General features: G+C 46.2%; 1 pseudogene; it reads left to right on the top strand.

Moving 5' to 3' along the window:
* Positions 1-14,773: 14,773 nt before the first annotated feature.
* Positions 14,774-15,937, top strand: LOC112864304 (small ribosomal subunit protein eS8 pseudogene; annotated as a pseudogene).
* The last annotated feature ends 237 nt before the right edge of the window (positions 15,938-16,174 follow it).

The raw sequence follows: 16,174 nt of genomic DNA, 5'->3' as shown, positions 1-16,174 counted from the left end.
AAGCACCAAAGAGCTGGGGCACCTGGGTGGTTCAGTTGGTTGAGTGTCCGACTTTGGCTCAGGTCATGATCTCATGGTTTGTGGGTTTGAGCCCTGCATCGGGCTCTGTGCTGACAGCTCAGAGCCTGGAGCCTGCTTCAGATTCTGTGTCTCTGTCTTTCTCTGTGTCACCCCCTCCGCCCATCCCCCCCTCCCCCCCCCCTGCTGCCCGGCTCACACTGTTTCTCTCAAAAATAAATAAACATTAAAAAAAATTTTAAAGCACCAATGAGGAAAGATAATGGACACTGAGACCATGAAGTCTATGTGAGACTGACCAAGGGGATATACTTGTGACCCCAGGAATGGGAAGCACTACTTGAACAAGACACAGAAAAAGCTAACCATAAAGCAAATGATTGATATATTTGCCTCCATTAAAATGACAAACTTTTGCCTGACAAAAGCAACCATAGCCAAAGTGAAAAGACAAGTGACAGAGTAGAAGATATTTTCAGCACATACATCAATAAAAGATCAGTATCTGGCACATATAAAAATCCCTACAGGGACACCTGGGTGGCTCACTTGGTTGAGCATTTGACTCTTTTTTTTTTAATTTAATTTTTAATTTTTTAAAATTTACATCCAAATTAGTTAGCATATAGTGCAATAATGATTTCAGGAGTAGGTTCCTTAGTGCCCCTTACCCATGTAGCCCATCCCCCCTCCCACAACCCCTCCAGCAATGCTCAGTTTGCTCTCCATATTTAAAAGTCTCTTCTGTTTTGTCCCCCTCCCTGTTTTTATATTATTTTTCTTTCCCTTCCCTTATGTTCATCTGTTTTGTCTCTTAAAGTTCTAATATGAGTGAAGTCATATAATATTTATCTTTCTCTAATTTCACTTAGCATAATACCCTCCAGTTCCATCCATGTCGTTGCAAATGGCAAGATTTCATTCTTTTTGATTGCTCAGTCATACTCCATTGTATATATATACCATATCGTCTTTATCCATTCATCCATCGATGGACATTTGGGCTCTTTCCATACTTTGGCTATTGTTGATCGTGCTGCTATAAACATGGGGGTGCATGTGTACCTTCGAAACAGCGCACCTGTATCCCTTGGATAAATGCCTAGTAGTGCAATTGCTGGGTTGTGGGGTAGTTTTATTTTTAGTTTTCTGAGGAACCTCCATAGTGTTTTCCAGAGTGGCTGCACCAGCTTGCATTCCCAGAGCATTCGACTCTTGGTTTTGGCCTGGGTCATGATCTCTCACAGGCATGAGATGGAGCCCTGCGTCGGGCTCTACACTGGGCATGGAGCCTGCTTGAGATTCTTTCTCTCCCTCTCCCTCTGTCCCTCCCTTGCTTGTGCTCTCTCTCTAAAAACAAACAAACAAACAAAGAAACAAACAAACCCTATAAATCAATAAGGGAGAGAAAAGTAGCCTAATGTGCAAAGCAGTGAAAGATTTTTATTTGGCAAGTCACAAAACAGGAAAACATAGATGTCCAGTGAAAGTATAAAAAGATGGTTAAACTCACTAGAAAGAAAGAGAACATTAAATGCTACTTCACATTCATCCATTTGGCAAAACTGGTACCACCAAGTGTTAGGAATAAAGATGTAGGAAATGGGGGGCTTGATAAACTGCTGGTAAACTGGAAGTTGGGGCAAGCACTTCTCAATATGCATGCCCCAGAAACATTATGCGTGTACGTACAAGGAAACATTATGCGTGTGCGTACAAGGAAGTATTGTGTATAATACAAGTAGTATTGTGCGTACAAGGAAGTATTGTGTATAATACAAGTAGTATTGTGTATAATAGCAAAAAAACTTGGGATCAACTTAATTATCATTTATGTTATATTCATCTTTATAAGCTTGGTTGAGAAAAATAAAGCAAATTTCTGAATGATGAACTCAATATGGTACCACTGATATACATTGAAAAATTCATAGAGAGTGCTTTATACTACTATGTGTATGTACATATGTAGTAAACATATAAAAACCTGCATGAGAGGCAGATGTACCAATTTCTAGTGGTGTCACCTCTGCAGAGAACAAAAGGCAGTGGGTTGAGAGTAGGCAGGTGACTGTATCTGTAGTGCTTCATATCTTTTTTTTTTTTTTAATTCAAATTCAATTTAGTGAACATACAGTGTGGTCTTGATTCAGGAGTAGAATCCAGTGATTCATCTCTTACCTACGAGCCCAGTGCTCATCCTGAAAAGTGCCCTCCTTAAAGCCCATCACCCATTTAACCCACGCCCCTCCCACCACCCCTCCAGCAACCCTCAGTTTGTTCTCTGTATTTAAGTGTCTCTTATGGTTTGTCTCCCTCTCTGTTTATATCTTAAATTTTTTTTTTAATTTTTATTTATGAGAGACAGACAGAGCACAAGCAGGGGAGGGGCAGAGAGAGAAGGAGACATAGAATCCAAAGCAGGCTCTGCTCTGAGCTGTCAGCAGAGAACCTGATGTGGGGCTCCAACCCATGAACCGTGAGGTCATGACCTGAGCCCAAGTTGGACACTTAACTGACTGAACCACCCAGGTGCCCTCTGTTTATATCTCTTAAAAATAGGGGCGCCTGGGTGGCGCAGTCGGTTAAGTGTCCGACTTCAACCAGGTCACAATCTCACCGTCCATGAGTTCGAGCCCCGCGTCGGGCTCTGGGCTGATGGCTCAGAGCCTGGAGCCTGTTTCCGATTCTGTGTCTCCCTCTCTCTCTGCCCCTCGCCCGTTCATGCTCTGTCTCTCTCTGTCCCAAAAATAAAATAAAAAACGTTGGAAAAAAAAATTTAAAAAAAAAAATAATAATTGCTGTCTTTTCTTTAGCAAAAGTGGCTGTACGGGGGGGCACCTGGGTGGCTCAGTTGGTTAAATGTCTGACTCTTGGTTTTGGTTCAGGGCATGATCTCACGGTTTGTGAGTTTGAGCCCCAAATCAGGCCCTGTGCTGAGAGTGTGGAGCCTGCTTGGGGTTCTATCTCTCTTCCTCCCTCTCTGTCCCTCCCACGTGCTCTTTCTCTTTCTCTCTCTTTTTCTCTCTCAAAATAAATAAACTTAAAAAAATGGCTGTATGGGGACATGTATTAACTCTAGGCAATGGGTATATGGGTTGCTGTTATATTATTTTCAACACCTCTGCACATGTTTAAAATAATGAATAATTTTTAAATTAATAATAAAAATAGAATAAGAGCAAATTGGAAAGCAATTTAATGACTACTGTTAAATAGAAATAATTTTATGGTGCAGAATATAAAGGAAATCTGGTCTTAATTTTTTATTTCAGTAGAAGCAATTAGTCCAGAGATAAATAAAGAAGAACTTATGGACCAAGAATGCTGTTTAGACACTGCCACTGACTACTGTTCAGAATTCTGTACACTTTTAAAATCACTTGAAAGAGAGAATGCATTTCCATCTGTCTGGGATGGTTTAGGTTAAAGCTTATTTTGAGATTCTTCTGATCATGACTGCGGAGCTCCCCTGGAGTGAAGTAAGCAGGTTGGGCATTTCCCAGGATTCAGAACTGGGGTTGGTCTACAGCTGTCACGATGGCACTCAGTGCCCATGGGATCACGAGCTGCATGAGGCATTAGTGGTGCTGCCCCTCAACCTGCATGCTTTGGTTGCCTGATTGCCCTGAACAGGAAAACTCTTAGAACTCCTGCTGCAGACATTCCTGGACTATCTTCACTCCCCAGAGGGAACTCTGTCACCTCCATCTTGGCTGGTATTTTGGAGTCTGCTCTGAAGGCTTCCTACCTATGGTAGAATGGTGCTATGAACTGAATGGACTGTCCACCCCCACTCCATTCATGTATTGAAGCTCTAACCTCCAATGTGATGGTGAGGAGGTGGGGAGCGCTGTGTTTATGGTGGCAGTCACCCAGCTAGTTAGTAGCAGAGCCAGGGAAGGACCCTCCCTCTTCCTGCTCTCAGGCTAGATGTGTTTTTAGCCATACTGTCTTGCGTTTGAAAAATCCTGACTTCTGGGTTTTTCTGGTTTTTTTTTTTTTTTTTTTTTTTTTTACTCTTTCTCCTTCCACTGGAAATGAGGATGGCATATGGATAGGCGATTCTTACAGGAAAGCATTCCCATGGAATCCATGAATTCATTCATGACAAAGTACTTTGCCCTGTTTGCTCGAGGCAAGTCCTCAGAATGGTTTAATGCAGAGGAAACCTTTTTAGCAATTCCTTTGCAAAGGGCCAGGTTTATTGATAGAGAGTGACACACTATTTTCCTCTTTGAAATTTGCAGATATAAAAATATTGCCTTGACAGATGGATGTGTGAAGCCCAGAAGTTATTCATTTTACCAACTGAATAGCTAGTTACCAAGGTAGAGGGGTGAAGATTAGTGTCAGCGCATCAACACAGGCTCCATGTCTACTGTTCCAGAATTTCCTCGTCTTTAAATTCACTGTATGGTGAGTTTGAAGAAACCAGTATATGAAAATATGGTGACAATACAGAAGTGATAAGCCTAAAACATAAAACCAAGGAGAGGTGGACCGTGCACATCAAGCTGGGCTTTGTTCTGTATGTGTCCTCTCCAGAGTCACCGGGAGTTACTCCCCCCCGAAAGGTGACCTCCAAGTCCAAGCATCGGCCCTGGGCATGTTTCCCAGGTGCCAAGGAAAGAGGAATTTTTATAGCATTTTAACAGGTGCCTGAAGTCAGATCTTGGGTAGCTTTGCCACTAACTAGCTGTGACACTTAAGGCAGCTAATCGACTTTTTAAAGCCCTGGTCTCATCATCTGAAAATAGGGATGAGACTAGTAACTTCCTTAAGTAGGAGTTTAGAGCATTAAATGAGACGATGTATATAAAGCCTAGCTCACAATGTGCCTCTAGCTCCTACTGGGTACTCAGAAACAGTGGTGGTTATTATTACAGTGGATTTCTTGGCACATTTGGCATGTTTGATGCAAACACCTGCATGCTTTGGTTGCCTGATTGCCCTGAACAAGAAAACCCTTAGAACTCCTGCTGCAGACATTCCTGGACTATCTTCATTCCCCAGAGGGAACTCTGTCATCTCCCTCTTGGCTGGTATTTTGGAGTCTGCTCTGAAGACTTCCTACCTATGGTAGAATGGTGCTATGAACTGAATGGACTGTCCACCCCCACTCCATTCATGTATTGAAGCTCTAACCTCCAATGTGATGGTATTTGTGTGTGTGTGGGGGGGTGTCCTTTGGGAGGTAATTAGGGTTCGATGAGGTTATGAGGGTCTCCTGATAGGATTTGTATGCTTATGAGAAGGGATACCAGAGCATTTGCTTCCTCTCTTTCTTCCTGCCATGTGAGGCAGCAATCTGCAAGCCAGGAGGAGAGGCCTCACCAGAAAAGCCTATCAGCTGGCACCTTGATCTTAGACTTCCCAGGCTCCAAAACTGTGAGAAATAGATTGCTGTGTTTTAGGTCACCCAGCCTGTGGTATTTGGTTATGGCAGCCCTGGCCGCCTTACACAGATGGGAAGTGTTCTGTGATTCATGCTTGGGAAATAAAGCCTACTGTCTGTGCCTCTCAAAGATTCACAGCACTCACTGTGGGTTGAAGGGGCTCCTGTGAAAGAACAAATTCAACTTTGTTTAATGTGACATTTCTAAGATTAACTGAACTGGGGGAATCCTTTTGGTCTAATTGCTGTTACTGTTCCCTAGACCCCGAGTTCTGGATGCCCTAGCATCTCAGCTCTGCTGTCTGCCTGCTGTGGTCATTTGGAGCCTAGCAAGGGGGCTGCTGATGGCCGGGAAGCCCCCTGCCCCCACTGGCACTGTGTTGGGCTTGTGCTCAGGCACTCCAAGCGTCTTCTCGCGCTCCTTTGTTGCACAAACTAGCAGAATACCGCAGGCTGTGCTCTGCAGATGTTTGCTAATCCCCTCTGAGTGTGCCGATGTATGCGAAGTATGCTGGTGTCACTCTGACCGTTCAAGGAGACCATATGTCCGGGATGCAGAAGCACCATCTAGCAGGACCAAAGGCCAGTTCTGGGGTTGGCTCACACACTGTGGGCCACTGCACCTGTGCTCCAAGCATCTAATGACCCCATACACGGCCCCTGTCCAAGGAGACCCAGCCTGACCTGGGTGGCAGCAAGCCCACAGCCCACCTGGGCAACTGTGGTCCCTGCCTCTGTCTCTTCTAGGTGGGGTTTTCTTCTCTGTCAGACCATATTTACACTATGCTAAGGACTACCTGTGTAAGGGTGTCTCTAATTTGCATACAGAACCCTGGGGGTATGTTGCAGATTCAGATTCAGAAAGTCTGGAGTAAAATCTGCATTTCTTTTTTTTTTTTTTCAACGTTTTTTAATTTATTTTTGGGACAGAGAGAGACAGAGCATGAACGGGGGAGGGGCAGAGAGAGAGAGGGAGACACAGAATCGGAAACAGGCTCCAGGCTCCGAGCCATCAGCCCAGAGCCTGACGCGGGGCTCGAACTCCCGGACCGCGAGATCGTGACCTGGCTGAAGTCGGACGCTTAACCGACTGCGCCACCCAGGCGCCCCTAAAATCTGCATTTCTAGTAAGTGCCCAGGAAATGCCAGTGCTGCTTGTCAGCATAGTCCCAGGGCCACAGACTGAGTAGCATCAGCTAGGTCCAGAGGCAGGCTTCTCCTAAGAAGGTATTGTATGTCTTGTGCAGGGGTCTCCAGGCTCCAAGCAAGTTAACATATTTTCTCTTTTGTTAGAACTGCACGACATCCTGTAAGGTGGTCTGACAGGAAACTTATATCCGTTTAAAACGGGAAGACCTTGAGATTCGGAGGCACTGACTTTATGTATGGTCCATTTGTGTGGAATGGATCCATCCATGACTCTATTTGTTCATTCAGGCCTGTGGAAAATGTTCTAGGCCCTGGCCTCTGAATTGCCATTACATTATGTACCCTCTTTCACCTTCTATTGAAATTGTGTATATACTCATCACCACCCCAAGGTGACTAAAGTCCTTGAGAAATAAATTATGTCAGATGTATCTTCACATCCCCAACAGCTCTTGACCCTGGATTGACAGTGTGTTTGTCGAATAAATGACTGGGTATCTGAGGCTGCTTAATAATTGTGGAGGATAATACGTTCTGTGATTCTTATGTTTGTAATGGCTCCTCATTGCTCATCTCAGGGGTTCTTAATCTTTTTGCGGGGGGAGGTCAAGGACTCTGCTAAGAATGTGACAGCATCTATGCTGCCTTTTCCTGGATGGGTATACGTCGTGTGCATTTTGCACATATTTTCTGGAGTTTCATAGGGAACCTTGAAGCCAGATTCTATAGACTCCAGTTAATAATCTCTAGCTAATGGGGTTAAAAATACACCCTGCAGCCTGGCATCAAAGCTCTTTAGGATGTGGGCAATATGTGTTCTCCCATTATGTACTAGTTGGGGCTCCTTCGGTAGCGAGTGGCAGAAATCCATTTGAGTTAGATTAAAAACAAAGTTATTTTTGTTTTTATACGTAAGGGCAAGATTATTGGGGTAGTTCACAGAACTGATGGAAGAATTGGAAAGGAGTAAAAATTCAGATGCAGCTCCAAAAACCTTAGTGTCTGGAACCAAGGGGCATGAGTGATCTAAGGATCATTTTATCTCTTTATTTATTTACATTACAGGGACATGGCTGAGGGCAGCTTCAGGCTCATGTTTCACAGGTCTGTAAGCAAAGAGAAAAGGGCTCTTTTCTACAAGTTTCAATAATAATAAAAATAAAAAGTCCCAGGGAAAGTCTCTAATTGGCTTGCCTTGGCTCCGTGCCCATCCATGGACCAATTACTGTGTCCAAGAAGGATGTCTGGGTCACATGCCCACCCTCACAATCACTGTGCCCAGGGAGGGGAGCAGGTAAGAGGAAGGTAGAGCCCATTCACACTGCATGGGTGGAGGGCTGAGAAGTTTCCCTCAAGACAGGGCAGTGCTGTGGGATTGCTGGGGAAATGACGTGGTAAGGGGAAGCTCCGATGCGTGTTGTCTGTCATTTTTTACTTTTCCAAAATTCGTTGTTCTAACTGCATTGGGTTGTTCCTTGTCCTTCACACGCATTATTCATTCCCTCCTCTGCTTCTCCTGGGCTTCCCTCCCCACCCTGCTTGTCCCAGCCTCTTGGTTTGCTAGGGCTGCCATCACACAGTACCACAGACCGGGTGGCTCAAAACAACAGAAATTTATTCTCCCACAGTTCTGGAAGCCAGAAATCTGACATCAGGGTGTCAGCAGGGGTGATTCCTCTGAGGGCTCAGAGGGAGAAAATGTTCCATGCCTCTCGCCTCGCTTCTGGTGAAGGCATCTCTCTGTGTCTCTCTCCTCTTCTTATAAGGACACCAGTCATATCAGATTAAGAGCTCACTCTACTTTGGCATGACCCCATCTTAGCTAGTTCCATCTGCATCTGCCCTATTTCCAAATAAGATCACATTCTGGTCATATTCCTGGGAGTTATAACTTAAACATATCTTTTGGAAGACGCAATTCAACCCGTAACAGCCTCCCGGCCCGGATCAATGCCAGTTTCTCCAGAAGGAACTTTGGTGACCATCTCAAGTCAGATGTTTCTCCTCTGAGCTCCCGCTGTCCTCTCTGAATGGTTGCCCTACGCCATGGAGACTAGCTCTCTATGCATATCTTTCATTGTCACGAGACTGGAAGCTCCTTGAGGTCAAGAATCCACATCTTTTTAATATTCCCTGTGGTGCTTAGAACAGTGTGTGGCAGTTACTTTCATAGGTCAACTTGACAAAGTCACGAGCTGCTCAGATATTTGATTAAACATTATTCTGAGTGAGTCCATGAGGGTGTTTTTAGATGAGATGAACATTTGAATTTGTAGATGGACCGAAGCCTATTGTTCTCTCGAATGTGGGAGGGATTCATCTAATCCCTCGGAGGCCTGAATGGAACAAAAGTCTCAGAAGAGAGAATTTGCTCTCTCTGCCTGTCTCTAGGCTGGGACATTAGTCTTCTCCTACCTTTGGACTTGGGACTCAGACTGGAACTTAATGCCAGCAGCTCTCCTGGGTCTCCAGCCTGCTGACGTCAGGCAGATCCTGGGATGCCTCAGTCTCTGTAATCATGTGACTCAATTCTTGCTAATAAATCTCTTTATATATATATGTATATTTGCATATATGTCACATCCTGTTGGCTCTGCTTCTCTGGAGAAGTTAGACTAGGGCTAACACAAAGTGCCTCCCACAATGTGAGTGCCCAGTAAATGGCAGGGAATGAAAGAGGGGGTGATGGAATGGTAATTAGAGTGCTGGGGTGCCTCCCAAACTCTCTTCACCCAGCCAGGGGAATGCCTCAAAGAGAAACTGGGGATAAGTGACACTCTCTCCATTCAGTTGTTCTCAGCCTCAGCCGTACATGGAGAAGCACCTTGAAAAGCTCTGAAAATCTCTGTGCCTCTGACTAATTAAGCATCCGCACCTGGGAAGGGGACCCAGACATCAGTCGGTTTCTTTTAAGTCTTTGCCGTGAATTCCCCGCACGCTGGAGGTTGCAGAGCCTTGCTGGGGCAGTGGGAGAGCTCCAGGCTCATGCTGGGTGCTTTTCCCAAGTGAGTCTCGCCTTTGGACTTAACCTTGGATCAGGAAAGCATTATGATAGCACAAACTTTGGAGACAGGTGTAAATTTGTTCCCGGTTGACTAGGCCAGGCTACTTCCTAGGACTCAGAAAACCCAGTGTTTGAAACTTGCTCTGAGTTAATGTCCTGCCTGCATTCAAGCTCAGATTCTTGGAGAAGGGCCTCGAAGAAGGAGCATTTTCATGCAAAATGTGAGTGGGCTGTGTGTCAGCTGTCAGCACCAGGAAAGGAAAAGGACCAGGGGTGCTCTGTGTGTAGCTAGTGACAATGGGATGTCACAAAGAGTTACTAGGGGAAGAAGAGCGTCTGCACTAACAATGCCATGGCGGGGTGCAGGAGAAACCCAGAGCCCCCCGGGGACTTTGGAGAGCTGCATTTCAGGCCTGTGCAGGAATGACTGGCCAAGCCTCCTGATGCCGGGGGCTTGCGGCAGGAGATCAAAGCCTCGGGGCGCCTTGGCTGGGGTGGTAGCTGGCCACTGTGTTCTGGCCTCCTGGCCGCTCCATAAACCATGTCTGACAGGGTGGCATCTCCGGCAGGCCCGCGATGCAGAAGGGAACACATGCGGCCATATTTCAGCCTGGACGCCTGGACCCGAATGTGAGCGCGTGCGTGTCTGGGGCTGAAGTTTCCCTGAAGCTGATTTGTGACCGTCTGAATTTACGACCTTGGAGGACAACAGATCGACCAACTAGACCCATATGTGTTTAGTCCCCAAGCCTGCGTCTCAGAGAGCACAAGGGGGAGGATGGGAGGGCGGAGGTGGGGGGATTTTACTATGTTCCCGGCAATAGGTGGTGATATAGGTCCTGTCAAGCAACGGGTTTTTAGAGGCATTTTTAGGACATCTCATTGTCCTCTTCTTTCTCACCCAGGGTTGTCTGCAGTGCCTGGAGCTGAAGGGCCTTGTAGAAATTATTCAAAATCACAAACATTCCACAGGAATTGGATAGGAGACTGATACCTCAGTGTCCCCTCTTTGGCTCAGCAGCCCCAAGAACACTTAGCTTCATGGAGGCAGCTCTACTTAAAAGGAGCAGGGATGGTGGGGGGCACCTGAGCGGCTCAGTTGGTTGAGCATCTGACTTCGTTCAGGTCATGGCCTCACAGGTTTGTGGGTTTGAGCCCCACATGGGTGCTGACAGTGGAGCCCTCTTGGGATTCTGTCTCCCTCTCCCCAACCCCCCCCCCCCCTTCCCCTGGTCATGCTCTGTCTCTCAAAAATAAATAAACATTAAAAAAAATAAAAGGAGTGGGACTCAGTTTCCCTTATCCATGGGGAGTGGGATATCTCTGCTCCTGGACAAGTCTTGGGACACCCTACAGAAGGACACAGGGACTGATTTGTGCACAGGTGGGGGCGGTGGCCACCCCAGCAAGACTTGCCATCCCACAGTCTCTCCCATCTGCTGTCTGCCTCCTCACAGGTCCTGCCTGTCTGAAGGCCAGGAGATGAGCCAGTCCTCCACTGAGCCCTTCCAGAATCAGTCAGTTAACAAACATCCCTGGAGCTCTGTGTGAGGCCTACTCCTAGAAGGTTATGAATTACCATTCTTTACCCCAACAAAGACAGAGTCTAAAATGCTTCCCCTCAGGGACAGGTGACACAGACTTGTTCAGACAGAGGTAGGGCCTGACCTCAGCTCCTCTCCTGAGAGAAGATACGCAGTGTCTCAAAGGGGAATGCATGAGGGCACAGCAAGGGACGGAAGGGGAAATGGGAAGGAAAGGGCTCTGTTAGGGGGTCACAGGTGCCACACATGCTTTCTTGTCTCCCATCTTACAAACAGAAGTCATAGATGTTCCTGGGCATTTGATGTTCTTCATTGATCAACCCTTGTTCAGGAGGCATGCATACATGGAATGTGGCCTCCCAGCCTGTGATGGCAGGTGTGTGTGTGTGTGTGTGTGTGTGCACCTGCATGCACACTCCAGGCATAGAGAGAGATTCATTGGTAGCAAGGTGACAAAAAGGACGATGAGGTAGAAAGGGTGTCTAAATTGGAGTAAGAGGCTTGGTATGGACTGAATGTGGCCCGTCCCCCCAAATTCTTATGTTGGAACCCTTTACCCCATATGAGCTATGGAGCTATGAGAAGGTGGCCGTCTACAACCTGGAGGAGACTGTCCTCAGAACTCAACTATGCTGGCATTCTGATCTCGGACTTGCAGCCTCCAGAGGTGTGAGGAATAAATTTCTGTGTACACACCATCCAGTTTATGGTACTTTGTTACAGGTGCCAGAACAGACTCAGATAAGGGCTACGTTGTAAGCAACAGCTCTCCCATGTCCTAGCAGTGTGACTCTGAGTATAAATTCATTCTGCTAAAAAAATGAATAATTCCTGCTCTGTTTCCCTTCTTTACGTGGTTGTTAGGAGACCTGAAGGGTAGGATATATATGGCACTATTCCGTAGAATCTAAGTTTTCTGAAATATTCAGAAAACAAAAATCTTTTGTGTTTGCTTTTAAAGCAAAACACTGCCATGGGGCCGCCTTTTTTTTTTTTTCCTTTTCTCACAAAGGTTGAGAATGTTTCTGTACACATGATTCCAAAATACCATCAGCTTTCCATTTTAGTTTTAAATTGCCATCTGCCATAAAGTCTCTCAGCAATGAAACCAGGTTCCTCTTTGTATGGATTCCTTGGTTTCTTCTCTGCTGTTTTGTGACCTGGGAAAATGAGCCAGGACGAGGAGAACCAGGGACTCGTCCAGAAATGTTCATGTTGGGGGAAGATCCTGACTCCTGGATAATGAAGTGTGGATTGTTGGCAAATTTCTAAAGATAATATTTGTGGCAGGTAAAAAATAATGTCCAGTTAAAAACTTGGCAGTAATTCTCTCAGGGAGAGAATTGTCTTTTGTTTGGCGAAATACCTTGATGGCTTTTTTGAGTACAAAAGGTGAGCTCGCCCTAGGACATGCATTAGACTGGAGGTGGTTTTCAACTGTGCTTGCACATTAGGAGCTTTGGAAAAGTATGTGTGCTTCTGCCCCAGCTCCAGAGCCTCTGACGTAATGGCCTGGGGTAGAGTCTGGGCATCACTATTTTTAAACACCGCCCCCCCCCCACCCTGTCCCCAGGAGATTCTACTGTGTAGCCTGAGTTGATTCTCCTGCACTAGACCCAGATGAGAGGGACAGGTAGAAGAGTGGACAGAACTGGGGGGCTGGTAGCCTGATGAGAGAGATGAGAGAGGGAAAGAGAAATCATCTGGGTGGCAGTGGGCTGGGGCTCTGTGTGCACAGGTGGCCAGCGAGGTGTCTCCAGTGTCCAGAGGAGCCAGGGACAGTTAACAAAGGAATCCCTGGCATTGAGTTTTAGGTTGTTCTCTGCGTTGTATATAGTACATACAACACTACCTTGTATCTCTAGATCCTCATGAACATCTCTGTCTGCCCAGTCCAGTGTCCATAGTGCTGTGGGGGAAATGCTGGAACTTAGGCTGGCCCCACTGATGAACAAAAACAGTCCAACACCTGCAGGAGATAAAAACTGAAGGGATTGAAAACCCAGCAAGAGTGGGAGATTGGAGTGAGGAGGGAACGAGGACACAATTGCCCCCCTAAGAATCCTCTGGGATGTTGGAAAGGATGCTTGGTTTCCTACCGTTTGTGGGCCAGGGATTCAAGGCAATTTTATTTAAATCTCAGTGGATAGTGCCTCAGCTGCTGGGGGACATGAAGGCTTACAAACAGCTGACACTCGAGCCAGAGAATAATAAATAATTCACCACCTTCCACTCTTTCCACCGTATACACTCCATGTGTGGAATATTTTACAGTGATCACAGTTCATTCGCATTCATCTCTCTTTGAGCTTTCCAACAGGCCTGAGAGATGGGGAAGAAAGGAATTTGTCACATGCGATCGCGAGAAAAGGGGGTTCTCAGCGGCTGTAGATTGCATCCAGGAGCCGCAGGGCTTGAAGCCTTGTGGGCTCCGAAGCCTCACTGCTGGTCCTGACTCAGTGCTCAACCCACCATTTCAGCCCGAGTTCAGGTCTCTCACAGCCTTGCCACTGCAGGAAGATCTTCTGTGTTAACACTCGTGTTTTTAGACAACATGAGCTCGAGATCGAACATCTACTTTAATCTCTTCCCTCTCTGCCATCTCTTCTCTCCCCTCTCCTTCTTCTGTCTCCTTTCCCCATCTCCTCATCCCCCCCATCCACCCACCATTTCTTTAGCATTAAAAAAAATCTTTTTTCAGTTTATTTTTTGAGAAAGAGAGACACAGAGAGAGAGAGAGAGCAGGGGAGGGGCAGAGAGAGAGGGAGACAGAGGATCCCAAGCAGGCTCCGCACTGTCAGCACAGAACCTAACATGGGGCTTGCACTCATGAACTGTGAGATCATGACCTGAGCCTAAATCAAGAGTCAGACACTTAACCGACCGGAGCCCCCCCCCCTCCCCGCCACTAGGCGCATCCCCCCTCCCATTTCCTTAGCATTTACATGGCTATGCTCTCATTCGATAGACTTCCCCTAGATTAGGGTGGTCCTGCGTGGATTCCACCTGGGAGTGTTTTTGAATCCTTTCTTGTTTATTCGGTCTTCTCTGTTTCTTTATCTGACTCCAGGATGAGTCAAACGTGCTTACCAGCATGTATTGCAGAATCCCCCGGTTTCTAACCGGGAAATGGTCGCCCTGCGTCTCTGGGAGGAACTTCCTGGCTTTGCTCATGGACCTCCACAAGTTGTTGATGTAACACATTCTCGGCAGCTAGAGAGGACTAAATATACTAACTGGCTTGAGCTGACCTTTGCTCTAGATTTAGAAGAGAGGCATGGCGACCTGTTTCTCCCACATGGAAACAAACAGTGGAGCGGATTTTATGCCCAGGTGTTTGCCATATAGCTTGATACAAAACCATGTCCTGGAAAACTATAAGCCAATCTAATTTATAGAAATAAACTGAGTGAGAATCATTATTTTTTATTGGTACCACTTAATGTGAAGAAAATGCACATTTTCCAAAAATATGGAAAAAACGTTCCATTTGCCTTATTGGGTCCAAATGTTAGGTTTAAATTATTTTACTATGCAAACTTTCTTTCATATCTTGGCAGTAGTGATTTCCATTTTTATTCCTTTGGTATCCATAATCTTATGAGAATCAAAAACATATGCTTTGAGATCACTGGACAGCTCCTCCTCCCACATTTTAAAAATGCACAAGGAAGGTTATTGCTCTGGTAGCAAAAATAACAGGAACGCTATGGGAGAAAATTATGAGGACATCGAGGCTGAATGGGAAAGAGGTTCAAAAGGTGCACTCTGGTTTTCATGCTTTTGATTTGCAAGTCATTAAGCTGGAAGAGCCCCTGCCTCCTGCTGACTGCCACTAGGAATGTAATTTTTTCTTCTCTAATAGAGGATTGCTTATTCAATGACTCCGGTTTTCAATATCGGAGGAGAATAGGGGATCTGGATTTTCCAGTGCTGCCTAAGATGGGGCGCTGGTTACAGGGCTAAGAGTAGATGGACTTCTGGCCTCCCCTTTGTCTGCACAAGGAGGGTGCCCTTGGTGGGGAGGCAGAAGCATCATACAAATTTTGGTCTCAGGAACTTTAGGCTGACAGAGAGAAGCCAGTGAAGAGATGAATGCTTTGTGTTCTCTCCTGAGGAAAAATTATTAGAAGAAAAAAAAAACACTTGAGGAGAGTCAGATATTAAAATGTGATGAAAGGGTGTTTTGTAGCCAGGGTTGAAGCGATGGGCATCTCTTGGGACAACTGGCACAGGAGTTCCAAGACCGGGGGCAGGAGAAAGCTGTACCACAGGAAGCACGAGCTGGGACGCCCCATTGCCAACACTAAGATTGGCCCCCACCGCATACACGCAGTTCAAGTTCCCGGAGGCAGTAAGTACTGTGCCTTGAGGCTGGACCTGGGGAACTTTTCCTGGGGCTCCAAGTGTTGTATGCACAAAACAAGGATTGCTGAAGTCGTCCACAATGCATCCAACAACCGACTGGTCCACACCAAGCCCCTGGTGGAGAACTGGATCGTGTTCACTGACAGCGCCTGGTACCCACGGTGGTACGGGTCCCCCTGTGCACTGCTCCCGGGCCACAAGAAGGGGACCAAGCTGGTTCCCGAGGAGGAAGGGATTTTAAACAAAAAACATTCAAAGAAAATTCAGGAGAAATATGATGAAAGGAAAAAGAATGCCAAAATCAGCAGTCTTCTGGAGGAGCCGTTCCAGCAGGGCGAGTTCCTTGCACGCATGGCTTCAAGACCAGGCCAGTGTGGCCCAGCAGATGGCTGTGTGCTAGAAGGCAAGGAGCTCGAGCTCCATCTTAGGAAAATCAAAGCCCAGAAAGGCAAATAAAGCTTCCTCCCTTCTATCTTTGGTCACGTAATGAAGGTGTTTATTGTTCAAAATAAATAAATAAATAAACAAACAAACAAATAAATAAATAAATAAAATGTAACAAAAGGAAGGTGAGAAGAGTGTCAAAGGAAAAGGGGAAGGGCAGATGAGAAGCTCAGTGTCTTCCAGGGGTAAGAGGACAAGGGCCCCAGTGGCCTGGTCCCTTGCCCAATGAACTGGGTCATAGTCCAGACT

This window comes from Puma concolor, chromosome A3 (assembly GCF_028749965.1).
Source record: "Puma concolor isolate L17-30 chromosome A3, mPumCon1.1.hap2, whole genome shotgun sequence".
Taxonomy (NCBI): domain Eukaryota; kingdom Metazoa; phylum Chordata; class Mammalia; order Carnivora; family Felidae; genus Puma; species Puma concolor.
This window is presented reverse-complemented; position numbering and strand designations above follow the sequence as displayed.